The sequence below is a fragment of the Mytilus trossulus genome, chromosome 6 (genome assembly GCF_036588685.1).
Source record: "Mytilus trossulus isolate FHL-02 chromosome 6, PNRI_Mtr1.1.1.hap1, whole genome shotgun sequence".
Taxonomy (NCBI): domain Eukaryota; kingdom Metazoa; phylum Mollusca; class Bivalvia; order Mytilida; family Mytilidae; genus Mytilus; species Mytilus trossulus.
In genome coordinates this window covers 10,012,794-10,027,974 of record NC_086378.1, presented here as the reverse complement: position 1 = coordinate 10,027,974, position 15,181 = coordinate 10,012,794, and the positions used below count along the sequence as shown (strand labels likewise).

Sequence of the window (15,181 nt, the reverse complement as noted above, 5' to 3'; positions counted from 1 at the left end):
ATAGTCATTTATACTGCACTTGTTCTATTTGAGCAGTCAAAATGCGTTGACCGTATATTTCTGTGTCATATACAGTCACTAACCTGATATCCCTTTTCCTCATGAATATTTAAATAGAAATTGTCGAAATTATATTTAATTATTCATACGATCTCTTCAACCTGTTCTTGTTTCCAATGTAAACAACGATGCGTTTAACGACTCAAACTTGTTTCTTTTACATTTTTTTGGAAAACATACTTCACTTATTATTATTTTTTGTTTGCAACTTATAAATCATTATGTTTTATGTTAATTGTTGATATTTTAGTCTGTAAACAAACGAATTCGTTCACCATTGATTGCGGATGATGTTCATTCCATCGTGTTGTATATTTCTTCGCCTGTGTGATATGAGGCCTTAATTTTTAAAGGGGGATTTTCCCCAATATTTATTTCAAATAAATAACATTAACACAGTTAACAACAATAGAAAATGTTTTTTTAGATTGCAGTATAAAGACAATAATAGTGCATTGACTTGACATATCAACGATATAAGGATTCGGTCCGAAACGGGGAAAATGCTCGGCACAGGCTCGCATTTCCCCGTTTCTAAGCCTCATCCTTATCTATACTATTAAACGAGAAGACCTCATTTTGGGTGTCGCTTCTCTTTTTTCCACAATTAATTGATCAACACGCCCCTGTGTCCTATAGGTTCAGTGCATAGTGCCATTTGTCATCCATTCATATGATTATTCAGATTGAGTTATTTTTGGAGAAAAACGAGAAAAAAAGGCATCCGGATATTGTCCCGTCATTGGACGAAATTTTAAGTCAGATTATACTTCCGGTTTGCGTTTTTCTGTATACAAAGAATAAAGTGTATTTTCAGAATTCTATCTGCTATCATTTTCAATTCTAATATGACGTTCGTCTTTAGCTTTGGGTACACAGCCATGTTCTAATTCGAATATAACATGGGCTGCACGTGATTGACGTCACAATCGAAATTGCAACGTCAAAGAAATTTTGAACAACGCTAGAGATCAAAATGGACATTTTTGTTGGTGTTGCTCGCTAGGAAATTAAATTAAAACATTATAAAAGTAAGTTAAATGTTTCTATTCTTTTTTTTATTGATAAACTGTTGATTTTTCTATAACGTTTTTGTTCATCAAATCAAAATGGCGACATTTCGAGCGTCTACTATAGGTCCGCTTCGAAGTACAAAGTTAAAAATATTCCTATTAGACATTCTATCATGCCATGCTCTATGCTCATTTTAACATGGGTAGGCATTATATTTGTAAACATTTAATACCTCGCTAACGCTCGGTATATAGATATTAACAAATATAATGCCTACCCATGTTAAAATGAGCATTGAGCATGGCATGAAAGAATTATTTCTTAAGTTTACTATCCACGGCAGTCACAGAGTTTATTAAATAGAGAGAGTCTGTATACTACATCAATGACCACTATGGATCGATTAGTAAACTTAGAATTGAAAGTACATACACTATATTTATATAGTAATGAATGTTCATAATATACAGATAAGCGCTAAAAATTGGGGCATAAAAAATTATTGTTAAAAGGGAAAATAGTGATTTGGCAAAAATGAAAGTAAGGTAGAGATTAGAGGGAGGCATGACCTTTTTCGGGGCGTCGGGATCGGAATTTGGGATTTGGTCCTTACGGGATCTGGGAATATATTTTTCGATTTCAGGATAGTAAACTTAGAATTGAAAGTAAATACACTATATTTATATAGTAATGAATGTTCATAATATACAGATAAGTGCTAAAAATATTCATGTGAACTTTTGATACCTTTTCTGAAATTCTCCAGTCATTAAATCTTTTACAAAAATCATTGATTACAAAAAAAGAAGATGTGGTATGATTGCCATGTTGAGACAACTCTCCACAAGAGACCAATATGACACAGATATTAACAATTATAGGTTACCGTACGACCTTCAACAACGAGCAAAGCCCATACCGCATACTCAGCTTTAAAAGGCCCCGAACTGACAATGTAAAACAATTCAAACCAGAAAGATAGCGGCCTTATTTATGTACAAAAAAATGAACGAAAAACAATGATGTAACACATAAACAAACAACAACCACTGAATTACAGGCTCCTAACTTGAATGTTCATAACATACTAAATGTATGTTCATATTGAAATTGATAGAAAACCAAAAAATGGGAATATTGGAAATAAAGAAGGAGGGATAAAAAAAAAAAGCATTTTCCTGTCCCCAATAACCTATGACTTATGATACTTTTGCTGAAATTCTCCAGTCATTCAATATTTTACAAAATTCTTCCAACAACACTTTACTTACTTTAAACTACGCTTTGAATGCCCGCGATTTCGCGGGTGTGTTCTAGTATCGTTCATATGTCAAGTCAATGCACTATTATTGTCTAGTTAACGTGAACTATACCCAAATAAAACACAACCGCATTCTTTTAAATGCAGTGCACATGGCAATAAAATACAAGCAATGAACACAGCATTTTTTACTGCCTCTAACAAGAAAGAAAGAAAAGTAAGAATCTAAGGCAGCAACCATTTGATTTTCTGGGGGGGGGGGGCTATGGTTTTTTTTTGGAAAAAAAAGTTTGTTTCCAGGTTTTTGTGAAAAAAAACTATATGTAATGCTAAAATTGAAAGAAAAAAAATGTTTTCGGTTTGTCGCTAAAAAAATAGATTGTTCTTCGCCGAAGGTTTGCACAGAAAAAAAATAGCCCCCCCCCCCCCCCCCCCCATAAAATCAAATGGTTGCTGCCTAAATCTGAGGCAAACATGACCGAATCATTGTATATGTATACAGAACAAAAATAAGGCCTAATCAAAAGACTAAGAGCGTTATTCACGTATTGCTCATTGTTGTGTAACAATCAGAAGCTGTACACTTGTACATATAATGTACGTGTGGTATTGAGATCAAGCAACAAATAGCATTGAAATATCAGTTTGGTTGGAACATGATAAAATAAAGGCCAAATTCATCTGAGGTCAACTTTGCTTACAAAATACTACATCTGCCTCCTAATTGTAAATAAAATCATGTTCATAACAGGGTAGACTAGACCATTTCATGCGCGGTCAGGTTATCAATTGATTTGGTCAGATTAGGTGAACGTTCTTCTGTAACACCCACCTTGTCATATTGTACGTGTTATATAGGTATATAATTCAGTAGTATTAGTAGCAGAAGTATTGCAGTTCTCCACGCGCACGCTGATATGAAAATGATTATATTGGCAATCAGCAGAGTGCTATATAAAAAAAAAGCCAATTGGATTTACAAAACTACCTTCATAGAATCAAACTTTGTGATATATAAGTGTCAAAGGTTCAATTAAAATTTGACAACACCTGTCATAAAATCATAAAATCATGAGTATATACACCAGTAGAACAAAAGTAAAATGAATAGAAATCCTGATAATTTAAATATTTATTTCTAAACATCTTTCTGCTCAATATTCCACCATATTCAAGATCTTAAATTATCTCCAATCATGAAGTCAAAAGCGTCGAATAGAGCATCCACAGCTTTTGAAAGTCCTGAGTCGATTTTATCTACAGAATTTTTATAGGCGTCTGCAATGTCCTCGCCTAGACCATCAAAATGATCATCCCAGTCAACCCACCTCTCCTGAATCCTTCAATGATATTACAACAAAGTTTTATCAAAAACAGCTTTGTCAGTTCATCAGTTGTAATTTGTAATGATAAAAACAGAACAGCTTTATTCAAATCTGGGGTAACTTACCTTGATATAAATAACTTAAAGATTGAAGAACACTTTTTATAATTGAATCTTGCTTTTATCGCAGTGTTCCAGCTTTTTCATGTTTAATGCTCGCAATGTTTTATTGTTTATTTTATTGTCTCAAATTTTTCAGTCCCTGTCGAACTTCATAAAAGTTATTCCAGTCAGATGTTGTGAACTGAAATCAAGGTCGGGCGTTAATGTTTTATCTTGTGCCTGTCCGTTGTTAGAAATTATTTCTTCTTTTCTTGCTGTCTGTGTTTTTAGTTTTAATTGCGAGATATTTTTTTGGAGCGCCCTAGCAATGGTAAAGATTTCTCTTGCATATTTCACCTAAAGCGGTCGATTTAATACAGATTACAATAATAGAAAATAAAATAAAAAACACTTAGCACAGAGTTAACATGTCTCATTAACGAACTTTTTTTTCTATCTTTCCATTCGGTGTCTTTTACATTTACAATAGAACATGTATCGTACTATATTTGATTTTACCCTATACATAATATAATATTAGAAGATATGATACATGTATGATTGCAATTGAGACAACTATACACCTCAGAACAAATGACGTTGTTTTTAACATAAAATAACCGATTTCGCATAGCAAACTTTAAAAGGCCCCAAACTGACAAAAATAAAATATTAACAATTCTAATAGGAAAACCAAAGGCCGTATTTATGTATTTACAAAACAACAATTAACAAAAAACAAATATGATATGCAGTAACAAACACTAGACAACAATTACCTACAGACTTTTCTGACTTTGAACAGGCTAATACAACATGTGAAGGGGTTACACGTGGTTAGATAGGGGCAACCATTCTACAACAAATGTACAATGGTGCAAAACTCACGTATTGGCATTGCTATGTCGTAATTTCGACATATCATGTCGTAATAACGACATCACTATATGTCGTTATAACGACATCGCTATGTCGTAATAAAAAGAATATGTATTATGATTGCCAAGAGACTAAATGACACAGATATTAACAACTATACGTCATCATAATGCCCCCAATAATTAGAAAAGCCCACGCATAGTCAGCTAAAAAAGAGGGAGGAAAGATACCAGAGGGAGAGTCTCCGAAATGCTGTGTTGGCTTGCGGACAGTGTTATTATTTAATTATTAGCTCCCTTGGTAAAACTCCAAATTTCATATTTAATGCATGTTATTGTTAAATAATTTACATGAAGCTTAATAAGTACTTGTTAATTGCATAGCTTTTGCTATTTGAATTCATTGGTTAAAGATATTTATTTACATTGTAAAGTTTAATATTTGCATCGTCGCAAAACCTTTGGATACCTTCTTTGAATATCTTCAGTGAGAAACTTATATATTTTATAAAAAGCAACCGAGGTTAATAAAATAACGTTTGTCAAATGGCTGCACACACAGATTAGGTAGATAAATTTATATGGGAATATGCGAGCCTTACCTGCCAGCAAAGCATCCCATCTCCCTCAAAATAAGCGCATGTTACATGGCTTCTTGTAATAAGGTTGAATTAAAGAATCAATTGCCCTAATGCTACTTTCAAGCGTTGGATACGATATTTCTACAACACGTTACACTTAAAATGCGACGTCGAAGAGGGTCTTTGACTTCGATTAATTTTTGCAAGTTTTATTGGGTTTTTTAATATTGTTGGTTGATTCTGGTTCTGTTCGTTTTGTGATGTCATTTTATCAAAAAATTACCTCGAGTTGTGGAAATCGATATAATAATGTTTACCCTTTAAGTTATTTCAACTTCAAATGCAGTACTGTCGCAAGTAATGTAGGAAGGAAAGATGGGACGGAAGTACATGTATACGGTTTTCATTTTTTTTTTTAATAATAGGATGTTTAACTTTCAAGTTGCATATCATCTGTCATTGTAAAATTTCTATATCTTAATTCATCCCCAATACAAATATATCTGACACTCTGCAAGTAATTCGAACGTTTTTACCCTTGGTTAAATTTGAATAAAATTGTATTTTCCCTGACACATAAGTTGTCGAAATACACCCCTTCAATTACTTGAACCTTGGCTTGAGAATTATTTCCCAAGTCATTTTCAGATATATACATTTTAAAATATAGTAATCTACTCGTGGGTCGTCAGCGAGAACGGCAAATAAAAATATAATCCCGGTTGGTTTTTTTTAATTCGATGAAACGGTTTTCGTTGCTGTTTGGGATTCGTCTTTCAATTACCTCCATTTCATGCACAAGTTTATATTGACGAAAAGTTCCGGCTTCGCTAGTACAGGAATTACTTTCATCACGAAATAGCAGGACAAATCGCGAAGTAAAACATTCCGTGAACTGGTATTAAGTGTTTTGATATTGGTGATTGCACCTAACTAAAGTGACGACTTTAAATGATCTATTTCGGAGTACTTCCGAAACATAAATTTCAATTTATTCTATAAAATGGGATTTTTCCCCCATTTCCAAATTCTTTTAAATAAATCGTTAAAAGCTAAACAATTAATAAAAATTGCAAAATTTAACCTGTGTCGAACCTATTTCCCCGGGCGGAGTCTTTAGTTAGCGTCTTTAGGATTTTAGACGTTTTCAGACATTTGGAAAAATTGGCTACCGTTTTGTAATGTATGGAATAAGGAAAGAATGTTGGCATTTTTTACTCTTCGTATATCTATTTTTGTTTTGATCAATTATAAAAAAACGCCTTAACTGCTTTGAAAAATGAAATATCAACTTGAACAAAATGGCTACCGTATGAAAAACGACTGTGTAGAGAAGATTTTTATTGAATCAGCAATATTTGAACTCACATGAGGCAAATATTTGTACTTTTGTTAGATATTATTATTGTCTTACTATTTTTATTCATTTTCTACTATAATATGCAGTCGAGTCAAATGAAATTTGGTAAAATAACGGCTTTAACGCCACAAAGAACCGACACATGTCGTTGGTCCTGTCAAGAATCAAAAAGATCAGAGAATAAGAAATAGGATCACTATATTCATAAGAGTAAAAACAGTTTTTCATAAATGTAACGTTGGATGGGGACATCCGTTTTTTTTCACATAGCTTTCTTTTTTTAATCCTCAAATATACTAGATATTACTTAGGAGATGATCAAGAGCTGTAAAAACATAATATAAAACATATATTGAATTTGTTTTAATATTGGTTCGTGTTTTCTAACATTTTTATTTTGTTTTGCGGATGAAATTTCGAAGATTCTGTTTTAAATCCTAGGGGTTGTAGGAACATCGCGCGTGCCCAACGTTTGAAAGTAGAAATAGAGCTATCAATACTTCACTACACCCTTATATCGATATTCAAGAGCTTGCAGCTCCTACTCAGACTTTATAAAACGTCATCAGTGTCTGAGTAGAAAGTTGATGAACCAGGGGTATGTCAAAGAACGTCTCGTCCTTTTTCTAAAAAAGTTCATCGGAAGGTACCAAGACCTTGTTGATAATATTCCGTATCAACTTCTCAAATAATACACGATGGTCTTGATGTATAGATTCTGTGTACTGATGTTGTGTATCATCTTAACAACATGTTTTATTGTTCTTTTATTTGTTTTTGTTCTATTATTAAGATTACTTTTACTGTTGAATGGTTATATGTGATATCCGTTTGACGTGGCTCGGTACTTATACATCTCGTCAATGTGTTTGTATTGGCTTTCATTTTTTGGTGATTTGTTTTGTATATGTGACTCTTTGTATTTCTTTTGTGCTTATAACGTGACTCTGTACTTTAAAAGATCTCGTCAGTATGATATTTGTCTATATGTCATTATGATATATTTCTATTATGAATTACTATATAAATACGTTGAACCACAAACGTCAAAATCAATCAATGGCGTAGTGGAATTAACAATTTTTGGATTCTCATAAATTCTATGTATAACTTTTGGACTAGTTTGAATCTCGGTCTATTTCTGTAATTTATTCTTACATACTTTTGATTTTTTAACCCTGTATGCGTACATTGCCTATGTAAATTTTAAAATTGTTTGTATGCACATTGAACGACAAATTTATGTGACGTATATAATTTTTCTGACGTCAGACACTCAAATCAATCCACGTGTTCGTTGATAGTAGATGTTTTTGTGTCCTGTAAAATTGTTCCCTTTTAAAAGTTTTGGATTCTCATAAATTCTATGTATAACTTTTGGACTAGTTTGAATCTCGGTCTATTTCTGTAATTTATTCTTACATACTTTCGATTTTTTAACCCTGTATGCGTACATTGCCTATGTACTTTATAAAATTGTTTGTATGCACATTGAACGACAAATTTATGGACGTATATAATTTTTCTGACGTCAGACACTCAAATCAATCCATGTGTTCGTAGATAGTAGATGTTTTTGTGTCCTGTTAAATTGTTCCCTTTTAAAAGTTTTGGATTCTCATAAATTCTATGTATAACTTTTGGACTAGTTTGAATCTCGGTCTATTTCTGTATTTTATTCTTACATACTTTTGATTTTTTAACCCTGTATGTGTACATTGCCTATGTTAATTTTAAAATTGTTTGTATGCACATTGAACGACAAATTTATGTGACGTATATAATCTTTCTGACGTCAGACACTCAAATCAATCCATGTGTTCGTAGATAGATGTTTTTGTGTCCTGTTAAATTGTTCCTTTTAAAATTGTTATACGATGATGACTGATGTACCCATATTTTGACTATTTTATTAATTGTGACTGTTTATTTAACGCATCATGTAAATGTAGCGGAATTTGATGAGAGTGTTATTAAAGTGAGAGGGTAGCGCTATAGAACCAGGTTTAATCCACCATTTTCTACATTTGAAAATGCCTGTACCAAGTCAGGAATATGACAGTTCTTGTCCATTCGTTTTTGATGCGTTTTGTTTTTTTGTTTTTTGATTTTGCCATGTGATTATGGACTTTCCAAATTGATTTTCCTCTGAGTTCAGTATTTTTGTGATTTTACTTTATACCAAGAAGTCATGTAGTTTGCGCTTCTCTAAAGGGAGATGCAAAGCTTCGCTTGACTTGGTTGTACAATTTCAGTCCTCTCATAATTCCACATTTCATTCTTCCAACATGTGTGACTGCATAGCTATTCTACGACCGGTAGCTTGTTAATCTAAACGACTTAGTCTGACTGTACAGCCCTAGCACTATGAGCCATGTTAATCTAAATTGGTATCTATAACATATATAAGTTTCTCACTGAAGGTATCCAAAGAAGGTAACCAAAGATTTTGCGACGATTCAAATATTAAACTTTTATTACAATATAAATAAATATCTTTAACCAATGCTTTCAAATAGCAAAAGCTATGCAATCAACAAATATATACTTATTAAGCTTCATGTAAATTATTTAACAATAAAATACGTTAAATATGAAATTTGGAGTTTTACCAAGGGAGCTAATAATTGAATAATAACACTGTCTGCCACACAGCATTTCGGGGACTCTCCCTCTGGTAGCTTTCTTCCCTCTTTTATAGCTGACCATGCGGGGGCTTTTATAATTATCGGGGACATTATGATGACGTGTAATTGTTAATTTCTGTGTCATTTAGTCTCTTGCCAATCATAATACATATTCTTTTAAATATAGCGATGTCGTTATTACGACATAGCGATGTCGTTATAACGACATAATTATGTTATATTACGACATGATATGTCGAAATTACGACATAGCGATGTCGTAATAACGACATGTTATATCGAAATTACGACATAGCGATGTCGTAATAACGACATGTTATGTCGAAATTACGACATAATTTTTTTTTTGAATGGCCCTTATCGGCTTCCGTACATCCATTATTCCATGATATCTATAAAATATCCAATCATTTTTAAATACCTGTTTTCGTTTGAAATGTGTCTACACTCAATCAAACAAATAGCCAAAAGTCCTAATGCTAGTATAAACAGCTTCATTTTATCTGAAAATACAAAACAAAAGCACAGCTTTTCAGAAAAAATATAAACCTGTATTAAATATAAAAGCGATGAGGATTAAAAACAAATATACAGTGGATCATGTCAGATAGTCAAATTCATGTCGAAAATGAACTGGTGTTATTCATTAAAGGTAAAACGTTCAAAAGAGAAGTATAGCACGCCGTTTTTATATTTATTCAAATTTGAATATATCTTATTTATTTAACGAGATATCTTATTAAGTATTAAGATATCTTTATTTTTTATAAGATATCTTACTAAATTTGAAAGTAAATAAGAAATCTCTATTAGTTTATAAGATATCTCTATAAGTTAATAAGATATCTCTATAAGTTAATAAGATATCTCTATTAATTAATAAGATATCGTATAAAGTAAATAATATATCTTACTTCTTTATAAAGATATCTTTTAAATACATACTTTATAAGATATCTTATTAATTAATAGAGATATCTTCCCTTTCATGAATTTGACCTACCGAATTAGACTATTTACCGGATTTGTAATCACATAAGCAACACGACGGGTGCCGCATGTGGAGCAGGATCTGCTTACCCTTCCGGAGCACCTGAGATCACCCCTAGTTTTTGGTGGGGTTCGTGTTGTTTATTCTTTAGTTTTCTATGTTGTGTCATGTGTACTATTGTTTTTTTCATTTTTAGCCATGGCGTTGTCAGTTTGTTTTAGATTTACGAGTTTGACTGTCCCTTTGGTGTCTTTCGTCCCTCTTTTATAAACTAATAGAGATATCTTATTAACTTATGGAGATATCTTATATGAGACAATATCTGAAAAAGTCGATTTTCCATGTCCCCAACTTCACCAGCAATTATTTTTTTATTCAACCATCTTTTTTGAAAATTTTAAGTTTCAGTATAAACTAAATTATATAATGCACCAACCCCTGACAATTAAACACTCATTCTTATATTTCTTCCAATAAAATATTGTAATTTAAATGTTCAACCCCCCTAAAATCATGTTGTCCCCTGTGTTTTTTGGAAAACTAAATCATTCAAATAATATCTAAATTAATTAAACAGGCGTCCGATTCTCACATATATGATAAATTATATAATAAACTTTCCCTTTATTTGTCTTTTTATATTATAACAATAGCATGTAATAAAATTTTGCAAATTTTAAGACAAAAACAATTTGTCCCCAGAGGTGATTTCCCTCCTGTTACCACTGAGGTTTTTTTTACCTGTGGAAGCGTTTACAAGACCAATAGTTATTTTCCCATTATGTATTGAGAAGAGCATCATTTCCTGAATGCATTGGTACAAAAAAATAGTTGAAAAAGCGGCCAGGTTTGAACATTCAAGCCCATCCTAGTTAAGAATTTATAGAAAAATACTTATTGGTGTTCCATTCTGTTATAACCTTTTCTTCCACTTTCTGAGAATATTTTTAAGTGTGCACCACAATATTAAGTGTGTTTTTATATTATCTTTTTAAAAGTTATAGGACACAGGAAATACACTTACATTTGATGTGATAAAAAGGACAAAAACTATCTCGTAATTCCTTTCTGTTACGTTCTGTCATGTTACCTGATAAAAAGTAACAGCATAACCATCATTAGTAACAGGAAGGATATTCAAGACATTTTCACTGAAGAATCGAAGAGTTAATCTACTATATGTCAACTATTTAATTTAATATAAGTTATCACCACCATATCAAATAAATTTCAAAATAATATACAGTATATTGAATAACAAAATAGGTTTTTTGCTTTTGATAACAGCAGAGAACATTGTGCAATTTAAGTATAGTAGATAGTAACAGAAAGGAATTTATTTTAGAATTTTTCATTACCTAGGCAGATTTTTCATCTTGCAAATACAGTTTCAAAGACTAAATGACATTGTTTGCTGTTATCTTCCAATTGTGACCAATCTAAAATGATGTATTTTTCTTAAACTTTAAAATAAAGCAGAAAAATCCTTTCTGTTACCAACTCTGTCCTGTTACCGTTGTCCTGTTACTCAAGATTCTTTCATGTTACCGACATACCGAACTATATTTAAGTATATTTCTAAACCTTTGTATTGCAAATGTTAAAATCAATAATTGGCATTTGATAAACTATTGCAGGATATACTAGTAAACCACAAATAATGTCTTAAACTTATTCCTTATTCCCATTAGAAACTTTTTAAAATTGATTCCCTTTGGTAACAGGAAAGAACTGGATTTTTTTGTACCATTTTTAAAATTGCCATTGTTTCCTTATTAAACAATTGTTTGAATTACAGACAACAGTTCCTAGATCCCAAATGTGTGTTCTTAGATTTGTGCTATTGAAATACCGGGTTTAAAAAAAAAAATTGTTTTTTTTCTTATTGCCAAAAAATCGACTTTTTCAGATATTGTCTCATATATTAAATAAGATATCGTTATAACCAATTAAATAAGATATATCTATAAGTTAATAAGACATCTCTAAAAGTTTATAAGATATCTCTATTAGTTTATAAGATATCTCTAAAAGTTTATAAGATATCTCTATTAGTTTATAAGATATCTCTATAAGTTTATAAGATATCTCTATAAGTTAATAAGATATCTCTGTAAGTTAATAAGATATCTCTATTAATAAACAAGATATCTTATTAAGTATTAATATATCTTATTTAAAATATAAGATATCTTATTTAATAAATCAGATATCTCAATTAATATATAAGATATCTCATTTTGTTATTAAGATATCTCAATTAGTTTTTTAAGATATCTTATTAAACTAAATAAGATATCTCAATTAGTTTTTAAGATATAGATATCTTATTTAACTAAATAAGATGTCTCAATTAGTTTTTAAGATATAGATATCTTATTTAACTAAATAAGATATCTCGAAATTGAATAAATATAATAACGGCGTGCCATAGACAAGCAACAGTCTACTGAACACAATAAAAGAAACATAAAACTGAGCAACACTAACTCCATTAAAAAACGGCGCTGGTGTTAGATGTTCCGGAAGGGTTAGTACATTTCTATAGTAAAAAGGGTTGCACCAAGATAGAGTACAGAAAAGGGCAGAAAATTGTCTGAATGCAAAAAAAAAACCACAAACTAATTTAAATGTAGATCTCTGATTTCTTTATACTATGTAGTATAACGAAATCAGAGATCTATATGTTATTTAGATTGAAATAAAAATTACATTTATAGAAGTTCAAAAAAACAGTCACGAAAAAGGAAACTAAATATTGAATAACACAAAAACTCATAACAAATTGGAACGGAACTATTTTGATTTTAATATGATATACACCAATATATAAGAACTGTACTTACTTGTATACGTCTGGTGTTAGCTTACAATATTCAGCATGTCCAGTGCGATTACACTTTATATACGAGCATAAATACGTCCGTTTTCCAATTTTCTGTAATAACTTAATTTTCATATTTTAATGTATCAATTTTCTACACTTATTTGACCGTTTGGTTATTATTGTTGGTGATTGTGTCAACTCTGATTGGTATATTATTAGGATATTAAAAATGTTATTGTTTGAATTAGATATGAGGGTGTTGATGATGTTTACAGACAAGAGAATAATGGACAGAAAAAATAAAGAATAGAGAATAATGAATTGCAGCTAGGACACCAGTCATATCGTTTAACATATTTCATTGTTACAACTATCCACAAAAGACCAAAATGACACAAACATTAACAGCTATAGGTCACCGTACGGCCTTCAACCATTAGCAAAGCTTATACCGCATAGTCAGCTATAAAATGCCCCGATAAGACAATGTAAAACAATTCAAACGAGAAAACTAACGGCATTATTTATGTAAAAAAATGAACGAAAAACAAGTATGTAACACATAAACAAACGACAACCACTGAATTACAGGCTCCTGACTTGGGACAGGCACATACATAAATAATGTGGCGGGGTTAAACATGTTAGCGGGATCCCAACCCTCCCCATAACCTGGGACAGTGGTATAACAGTACAACATAAGAACGTGGATTGTTATACATCAGATGCATTCGTCTCAACTCGGCCGATTCCGTACCCTCAGTAGGAGAAAGGATTGCCGAATGACATCAGATGGATTCGTCTCAACTCGGCCGATTCCGTACCCTCAGTAGGAGAAAGGATTGCCGAATGACATCACTGATGCATTCGTCTCAACTCGGCCGATTCCGTACCGTCAGTAGGAGAAAGGATTGCCGAATGACATCACTGATGCATTCGTCTCAACTCGGCCGATTCCGTACCCTCAGTAGGAGAAAGGATTGCCGAATGACATCACTGATGCATTCGTCTCAACTCGGCCGATTCCGTACCCTCAGTAGGAGAAAGGATTGCCGAATGACATCACTGATGCATTCGTATCAACTCGGCCGATTCCGTACCCTCAGTAGGAGAAAGGATTGCCGAATGACATCAGATGGATTCGTCTCAACTCGGCCGATTCCGTACCCTCAGTAGGAGATAGGATTGCCGAATGACATCAGATGCATTCGTCTCAACTCGGCCGATTCCGTACCCTCAGTAGGAGAAAGGATTGCCGAATGACATCAGATGGATTCGTCTCAACTCGGCCGATTCCGTACCCTCAGTAGGAGAAAGGATTGCCGAATGACATCAGATGGATTCGTCTCAACTCGGCCGATTCCGTACCCTCAGTAGGAGAAAGGATTGCCGAATGACATCAGATGGATTCGTCTCAACTCGGCCGATTCCGTACCCTCAGTAGGAGATAGGATTGCCGAATGACATCAGATGGATTCGTCTCAACTCGGCCGATTCCGTACCCTCAGTAGGAGAAAGGATTGCCGAATGACATCAGATGGATTCGTCTCAACTCGGCCGATTCCGTACCCTCAGTAGGAGATAGGATTGCCGAATGACATCAGATGCATTCGTCTCAACTCGGCCGATTCCGTACCCTCAGTAGGAGAAAGGATTGCCGAATGACATCAGATGGATTCGTCTCAACTCGGCCGATTCCGTACCGTCAGTAGGAGAAAGGATTGCCGAATGACATCACTGATGCATTCGTCTCAACTCGGCCGATTCCGTACCCTCAGTAGGAGAAAGGATTGCCGAATGACATCAGATGGATTCGTCTCAACTCGGCCGATTCCGTACCCTCAGTAGGAGATAGGATTGCCGAATGACATCAGATGCATTCGTCTCAACTCGGCCGATTCCGTACCCTCAGTAGGAGAAAGGATTGCCGAATGACATCACTGATGCATTCGTCTCAACTCGGCCGATTCCGTACCCTCAGTAGAAGAAAGGATTGCCGAATGACATCAGATGGATTCGTCTCAACTCGGCTGATTCCGTACCCTCAGTAGGAGAAAGGATTGCCGAATGACATCAGATGGATTCGTCTCAACTCGGCCGATTCCGTACCCTCAGTAGGAGAAAGGATTGCCGAA

At 33.2% G+C, this 15,181-nt stretch overlaps 1 long non-coding RNA gene across 1 annotated transcript; it reads right to left on the bottom strand.

Annotated features, from left to right (window-relative positions):
- Window positions 1–3,576: 3,576 nt before the first annotated feature.
- Window positions 3,577–13,100, bottom strand: LOC134723183 (uncharacterized). Its single transcript, XR_010108004.1, has 3 exons — window positions 13,066–13,100; window positions 9,650–9,731; window positions 3,577–3,675 (listed from the first exon to the last, which is right to left on the bottom strand). It is a non-coding gene; the product is annotated as an uncharacterized LOC134723183 (long non-coding RNA).
- Window positions 13,101–15,181: the final 2,081 nt, after the last annotated feature.